An 8,768-nucleotide genomic window follows, 5' to 3' on the forward strand; every position below is an offset into this window, starting at 1 on the left:
GTAATGTATGTGAAGCAATTATCTTGAATAACATTAATTGCTCAGGTGCTGTTAACAGTGCCCAGGCCATTGGAATGTTAAAACTGCAGCCACTAAGGAGAATGGTTTCAAAAGTTGCTTTAAAAAACATTTGCTGCCCTGGCTGGTGTGGTTCAATTGGTTGGAGCACCTTCCTGTAAACCAAAAGGTCATGGGTTCTATTACCAGCCAAGGCATATGGCTAGTTTTTGGGTTCAGTCCCCAGTTGGGGTTCATTCCAGAGGCAACCTCTCTTCCCCTCTCTAAAATCAATGAGTATGTCCTTGGGTGAGGATTAAAAAAAAGCATTTGCCTATAGTCTGTGGGGTGTTTCTCCCAAGTATGGAGGAGTCTTTGACACCTGGAAAATCACCACCCTTCCAGGGAAGAAACAAGTGACCTGTGCTATGTCAACTAATGCTTTTCATCACCCCATGTTTCCATTTGTTTTCCATCACCTAATGTTTCCATTTCCATAGTGAATGATTCAGGGAATCTATGGAAGATCATTAGTTATTGCTTGCCAGTGACAGAAATTCTGATGTAACTTGGCTAAAATAATGACATTTATTTTCTTTTACAGCAACAAGTCTAAAGGTAGAGCCATCTTAGCCATACCATGATAAGATCTCCAGTCTCAGCTTGGTCCTCTCCAATGACTTGATATTGTCCTCAGGATGTTCTTCCTCACAACTATAAGAAGGCTGCCAGCAGCACTTAGGATGACACCCATTTTGTCTCAGCCCAAGCAGGTGAAATAGAGGAAGCCTCTTGCCCTTTGATGCAACTGAGCTCATTTAGGTCATTGCTCAACCTGAGCCAATAAAAGACCAGGAGAATATTTTCCTGATTAACTTAAGCTTTGAGTCCTGATTCAATCATTGGTGAGGAGAATAAAAGTACTACAATTGGGTTATACTAGTCCAGATCCATGCAAGGACCTAGAGATTGATGGATACCCAAAAAAGAGCAATGTGCTCTTAAGAACAAACACCTCTTAGAGGTAGAGAGAGATGAGCTCTGGTGCAAAAAGATTTTAAAATGCATATATCAGCTGGGGCAACAATGTGACCTGTGAGTTGTAAAACAATTACTCTGCAGAAATTTCAAAGCAGGTGGCAAAGATGTCAGGGAACTGATTAGAGGGGTAACTCCTATCAAGGACTGAAAATGGTAGAGGGTAGCAAAGGAGAGAGGATTTGGTGTGAAGGATTTTAAAGGAAGAGCCATGGGTGTTCATTGAGTCTTGAGCCCCCAAGCTAAGTCTGAGTGAGAGGGTCTGCAAGGGAATTACTAGGGGAGCCTGCTGTTTCCCTTACAGATAGAGAATCAGCATGGATGTGACTTGACTCTTGTTTTGGAAATTTAGAGTCTGGAGATGGGCTGGCCTGCTGTTTTGGTGGCAGAGTGAACGGGGGGTTGGGGGGGGTGTTGCTGCTATGCTATGATGGATCTGCATCCACAAAGTTTTGGGGACAACAAGTATGTGAATGTTTTCGGTGGTCAGGGTGTGGGCTATATGGGTCAGTAGGAGAACCATCTTAGGTCTTTTTTATTAGGCTCATGGGAGGAACAATGAGACCTCACAGAAAGGAAGCTGAGGTGGATCACCCATTCCATAAAGCTTGTAGAAGTAGAAAGCAAACAAATAGCATGGATTTGCCCAGAACAGAGAAACTACAAATGAAAGACTGCTGGATATTGAGGTCTCTACAGAATCCTGCCCTCTGATGCCAAATAAGTCAGGCTTAAATATATGCCAGACCCAGAAAGTGTGAAGTCATCTTACCACACTACTGGTCAAATAAAAACTCTCCCCTTTCCTTCCCAGCCTCTCTGACCTCCACTCCCACAGGAATCATAAATTGGAAAGCAAGCTGGATAAAGAACAGTGGGGAAAGAAAGAAGGACCAAATCTTCTAACTCTCTACAAGTGGCCAGTCTATAGCAGTCTGTTTTCATTGTGGGAGGGGAGAAGATTTTAAACTTAAATGAAGTTTAAAGAGCATTTTAAGTAATAGACTTGACCCTGTCTTTGCATTCTCTGGTGACTTTGAACTTTGTATTTGTTAAAAGAGACCCCCAAATCACAGGCTTTTTAGAAGTTTTCATCCTGGAACCACTTTACTTTGGCCATGATCTGCATGAGCAAAAGGGGTACTCTGTGTAATCCATTTCAATAACCAGGAAGATTATGACCAGACTTTGGGACCTCTGCTACCGCTTCCTCAAAACAAACAGACAAACAAACAGTCTTGATGACTGTATTTGCAAAAAGCAGCAGCAAGAGCATGGCCTCTTGCATATGATGTTTACTTCCTCTTAAATTTGTCATGGGGGTATCTGCCCAACAGAATCTAGACCTTGAACTGAAAGGAGTCTGAGCATGCAGCCTTAGCCACCGAGGCTCAGGTACACAGCAAACACACCCCCATCAGGGGATGGCATAGAATCCAGGGAGCCAGCCTGCAGTATCTGCCACAGTGTCCGAACCACACACCCGAGAGGTCTACATCCTGAGTACTTTCACTGCATGAGTGTTTACTCAAGATATAGGATGATAAGGAAATTGTTTTACAGCCTTCCAGTACATTTGGAAGCCAACTACTCACTGACATTCAGCTGTGAGCCACAGATCCTGGTGACACCCAGGTGTAACTCCTCACTGTCTCCTGCTAAGTGGCTACCTTTCCCCTCACCCTGCTTTTTCCTTGACCAACGAAGTTTCTTCCCGCAGGTCTCATCAGAGCCTCTTCACATCTCACCCACCCTTTGGGCTGCCCCTTGAAGTGCTGCCTTCTCCAGAAGCCTTTCCTTGGCTCTCCAAGCTCCTCTGAGTTCCCTCTTTTCTGTGATTTCCAGTCAGAGCACCACTTTTACATGCAATTGTATAAGCCTTGTATTAGTCTTGGATTTGTTTGCAAATTTGTTCATTCATTCATCCATAATGTTTAAGGACCCCATGCAAGGTGTTTTGCTGGGTGCCAGGTGGTGAATAGGACAGGCATGGTTCCTGTCTCCTTAAAGCTTACAGACTGGCATGGAGGAGACAGACATTAAACAAGTGAACAAACATGTAAATATAGAATTACATGATGTAATAAGAGCTATGACCATAAATGTTCAGATGTGTTGGGAGGGTAAATCCAGGGTCTGCCTTAAGCTGGGTGGTCAGAGAAGATGTCTCGAGGAAGTTGAATCTAAAAACAGAGAACATAAGTAGGGATTAACCAAGTGAACAGTAGGAGGAAAAACATTCCAGGTACAAGGAATCATATATTTAAAGGCCTGGAGTTAGGAAAGAGATCCAAGCATTTTAGAAATTGAGGGGACAGTATGTTTCATTGTGGCAAGGGGCAGGTCGCAGGAGTGAGAGAAAGTTAGAAATAGAGGCAAATCATGTAGGGTCTTCCTGTTCAGAACTTTGGATTTACAGTGGTGGTCATGGGGGGACTGGAAGAGATTAGCTAAAGAATATCTATGCATATATGTGTAGCCCATGGACACAGACAGCAATGTGGTGAAGGTGAGTGGGGGTGGGGGCTGTGTGGAGTGGGGAAGAGAGGGGCAAGTGGGGGACATCTGTAATAGTGTCGACAATAAAAATAAATAAATTAGAGTCGCTCTGCTCGTCGACCGTAGCTGTGTATTCAGCTGTTTTACTTAATTTGTAGGACCCAAATTCAAAGCCATGTCCTCTGAAGAAGGGAAGCTCTTTGCTGGAGGGCTCAACTTCAACACCGATGAGCAAGCTCTGGAAGATCACTTCAGTAGTTTCGGGCCAATTTCTGAAGTGGTCGTCGTCAAGGACCGGGAGACTCAGCGATCCCGGGGTTTTGGATTCATTACCTTCACCAATCCAGAGCATGCCTCAGATGCAATGAGAGCCATGAATGGAGAGTCTCTGGATGGTCGGCAGATCCGGGTGGACCATGCAGGCAAGTCAGCCCGTGGAACCAGAGGGGGTGCCTTTGGAGCCCGTGGACGTGGTCGCAGCTACTCTAGAGGTGGTGGAGACCAGGGTTATGGGAGTGGCAGGTATGACAGTCGACCTGGAGGATATGGATATGGATATGGATATGGAAGGTCCAGAGACTATGGTGGCAGAAGCCAGGGTGGTTATGACCGCTATTCAGGAGGAAATTACAGAGACAATTACGACAACTGAGATGAGGCATGCACACGTAATATACACAAGGAATAATACTTCTGATCCAGGATCGTCCTTCCAAATGGCTGTATTTATAAAGAGTTTTGGAGCTGCACTGAAACATCTGTTTTAGTACATAAATGTATTTTTGAATTGAGCTCCCAAGGTAGCTTGTTAAAGACCTTTTAGAAAGTTCCGTGTGTTGTTTTTTTGTTTTTTGTTTTTCCCTTCCCATTCAAAGACAAAATCTGGGACATTATTTAGTTTAGGCTCAGGATTCTTGGCCACACACACACACGAATGTTTGACCAGACTTTTTTTTCCCAACCCCCAGAAATAATGTGCATCTAGGGACATTTTCAAAACTTATACAGTGCTTACCATGGTTAGGAAGCAATTTCCAAATGTAACTACAGGAAATCAAGAACATGATTACTTTAGAGGTGTTTTTTACTGAAGATCACTGTCCTGATTATGTAGATGTTTCTTAAAATACTTGTGAATGTCATATTTTTTTAATACTGGAAGAAAAATATTCTGTTGTGTTTTCATGTAGCATTTAGGATGTCCTTCATGGAGCTGATTAAAAAGATGAAACCTAAAATAAATAAATAAATAAATAAATTAGCTTTGGATTTAAAGTTAAAGATATTGGAAAACTTTTGAAGGATTTATGGCAGAGCAGTAATATGATCAAATTAATGTTGTCAGAGAATGCCCTAGCTCCTCAGAGGAAACTGGATTGCAGAAAAGCAAGATTAAAAGAAAAGGAACTGTCTAGGGAGCAATTACAGAAGCATAGACGAGAAGTCACCGTGGTTAGCTACTAATGGTGGTTGCAGGGGAGACGGAGAGAATGGTTTGCAATTGAGATCATACGCTTTGTAACTTTTGTACGTGCCAGGTGTCTTGCTTGGTGGAAACCTATAGCTGTACTCAGTAAGTAAATATAATGAATCAATAAAGTAATCAGTTAATTAACTACATGCTGTTTTAATCTTTTAAAAAGAGGAGCTGATCTATATTGTTAACTGGATCAAATATATCGCAATAGCTGAGGAAGCAATTACATAGACACATAGTCAATCTGGTTTGTTGGCTAAGAAGATAAACTTGTTACAATAGTCAGTCTGGTAACTTTGGTCATATTGACAACTAAATAATACAAAGTTATGTTTGTCACTATACTAGGTTAACTGCTGCTGGATGGCTCCATTGACACATTGCTCTGGAACCCATTCATCCCCAGAATGGCTTCTGGGCAATCCTTGCTTCTTTGTAATGCTGGTTTCTGATTCAAAGTCTAGGGTGAACTTCTGGGGTAAACTTAGGTTAGTGGAGTGTAGCTCAGGGGCTCATATCCTTCAACGGTGGGAAAGTGAGTTTCCAGGAATGGAGACAGGCTGTGCTTTCCACCAAGTTTTATCAAGTGCAGAATTTTCGAAACATAGGAATTGGGTTTAGATATTGGGATGCTAAAAACAGTGACAACTACCATCTATCATCCCCATCAGTTCATACAAGAAAACAACATTTAGTACCAAACTATAAAAGAGGGCAAATTGCAGTATATAGGGCAGCCTAATAATGGAGTACAGTTTTTTGTTTTTGTTTTTAAAAGAAAATTCATTGTATTGTTCTTACTTTTCTTCTTTTCTTTATTCATGGTGAAACTCTGTCTTAAGGCAGCTTGGTCCACAGAACTGTTTGGGGAGCCCATACGTATAGTGGACGTGGGCTTTGGAGTAGCAGATTTGGTCTTTGCATTTCAGCTCTATCAGCAGTTGTACAATCTCAGGTTAGTTAAATTTGAGATTTAAGGTTGTACTTTGTAGAATGGGAATAATACTTCCTAACTCTTACGGTTGTTGGGGGAATTAAATGAGATAATGTATGTAAATGATTAGCAGGAAGCCTAGAACATGGGAATCAGGGGTAGGTACTCCTCTTCTGTTCTTATCAACTTGTTCTGTGACAGTATCTGCATCCTGCACTAGAATACTAGACCATCAACCCTTTGCAGGCATGAACTGAGCTAATGTTTATGGTTGAATCTCTGGTACCTAGTACAATGCCTATAAAATAAGTCCATAATAAATGCTTAGTGAATGCTTGCCAAATAAACAACTAGGTCTTACTTAAATTATTACTAATTATATGAAGTAACAATGTAAAACACATGACATCATCCTTGGCACAGATTAGGTATTTAATATAAATGTGAATTCCCAACTTCCATTTCTAGAAATAGTCTGCTAGGCTATTAGGGTTGATCCACTTCCCCACTCCCAACCCATAGGTTTTTTAAAAATTGTGGTAAAAAGCCCTGGCTGCTGTGGCTCAGTGGATTAAGCATCGGCCTGCGAGCCAAGTGTCGCTGGTTCGATTCCCAGTCAGGGCACATGACTAGGTTGCATGTCAGGTCCCCTAGTTGGGGGTGCAAGTGAGAGGCAACCACACAGTAATGTTTCTCTCCCTCTCTCTTTCTCCTTTCCCCTATCTCTAAAAAAATAAAGAAACAAACAAACAAATAAATAAATTAAAAAATTAAAAAAAAATAAAATAAATAAAATTGTGGTAAAATATAAAATTTACCATCTTAAGTATTTTTTAATGTGCAGTTCAGTGGTATTAAGAATATTCATATTATTGAACAATCATCACCAACATCCATCTCCAGAAACTTTTTTTAATTTTTAGATTTTATTTTTTAAAGTAGTTTTAAGTTTACAATAAAATTGACTAGAAGATACAGAGATTTCTCATATGCCCCCTATCCCCATACACCATACATGAACAGCATCCCCCATCATCAATATAAATTACCAGAATTTTTTTTAAAATCAAGGATGAACCTACATTTACACATCATAATTACCTGAAGTTCATAGTTTACTTTAGGATTCACTCTTATGTTGTATATTCTATGGGTTTGGACAAGTATATAATGACATATACTTATCATTATAATATCATACGAGGAGGGACCCCTCAAAAAAACCAGAATTATAGTGCAGGCTTCCCCACTAGGTGAGTGATTTGGGAACCCACCTGTATCAGTGGATCAGCTGGCATTCTTGTGAGAGACTGCATTCAGCTTCAGTGAATTTTTTTTGAAGACTCAAGGCATTTGCCCATTTCATTATGAGTGATTTACAGGTGCACCTGCCCACACTGCGCTGAGTGTTCAGCAGTTTTTGACCAAAAAAATGGCATGACCACCATCCCCCACCCTCCCTATTCAGCAGATCGTGCCTTGAGCAACTTTTTGTTTGTTTTTATTTCCCCACATGAAAAAAGTCCTCAAAGGGAAACATCTTGTCAATGTGAAAGAGGTGGAACAAAAAAACGGCAGAAGCACTAAAGGGCATCAAAATTGACAAGTTCAAAAACTGTTTTTAGCATTAAAAAAAAACCATCTTGATAGGTGCATTGCATCAAATGGAGAGTACTTTGAAGGTGACTGAAGTTTAAACATAAGAATAAATACACAATTTTTTAGAAATAAATTTTGCTTTTTTGGGTCCCCCTCATATATTGTATTTTCATTGCCCTAAAAATCCTCTGTGCTCTGTCTATTCCTTTCCTTATAATACTCACTTTCTGACACCCCAACCCCGGCAACCATTGATATTTTTATTGTTTCTATACAGGGTAGGGCAACAGTAGGTTTACAGTTATTTGTATGGAAAATAATACCGTAATTAATAAATAACACAAGAATAAATTCCATGTTTCTCATACTCACAATTGTAAACCTACTTTTGTTTCATGCATTCCAATGGGATAGAATTAAATGCCTTCTATTGAGCTAGGGAACCTGAAGGATGCACCCCTCCCACCCACAAACATGAACCTGAAGGGCTACATTCTTGGGGGTAAAGGTGAATAGTCATCATGTTGACCTCTGAAATAGATTTACCGTGAAGTTAATGCAACCTAAACTTTAAGGCTCCTCATTTACATCAATGTCTTCTAAGAACCAGGGAAGGCCTTGGTAATGTTTAAAATTGAGAATAAAGAAAGGTTTCCATACTTCTAAGGAAAACCTGGTTGTTCTGTATCCTTAGTAGCAAGAAGCTATTGGGACTGGTTTTAAACCCCTGTTAAATAGATCAAGGACAACTTGTCTTAATGAACACCTTTTTGAATGTCAGCCAGTGTCTGCCACTCACTCCTGAAAGTTAGCCAATTAGAAACTCACTCCAATGAACATGCCTCTGAATGTCAGCGCACTTGTCCCCTGAAAATCACCAATATTGGAACTCCACCCTTACCAGAATGCTCTATAGATGAGCAGTCTGCTCCACTCTGAGAGGCTGTGCCTGATTATAGGGGGCAATAAATTCAGCTCGTGTGTGTGTGTGTGTGTGTGTGTGTGTGTGTGTTTTCTTTCAAATGTTGAGTGATGGTTTCATTCTTTGAAGATGTGATCATACATTTTTGTGAAGTTTGCAAAAGTAACATATATTGACTGTGAGCAGATAAGATAGCTGTCTCTTTCCAGTCCTATTTCTCTTCTGTTAAGATTCCTCCTGTGCTGGGGCTTTGAATGGCTAAGTTCTTCATATGGCATAAAGCTGTGGTAGTGCTCAAACCC

General features: G+C 40.7%; 1 pseudogene; it reads left to right on the plus strand.

The window, feature by feature from the left end:
* Positions 1-3,662: 3,662 nt before the first annotated feature.
* Positions 3,663-4,392, plus strand: LOC150018806 (RNA-binding protein 3 pseudogene; annotated as a pseudogene).
* The last annotated feature ends 4,376 nt before the right edge of the window (positions 4,393-8,768 follow it).

Source organism: Furipterus horrens, unplaced genomic scaffold (assembly GCF_987537825.1).
Source record: "Furipterus horrens unplaced genomic scaffold, mFurHor1.1.pri manual_scaffold_2, whole genome shotgun sequence".
NCBI classification, from domain to species: domain Eukaryota; kingdom Metazoa; phylum Chordata; class Mammalia; order Chiroptera; family Furipteridae; genus Furipterus; species Furipterus horrens.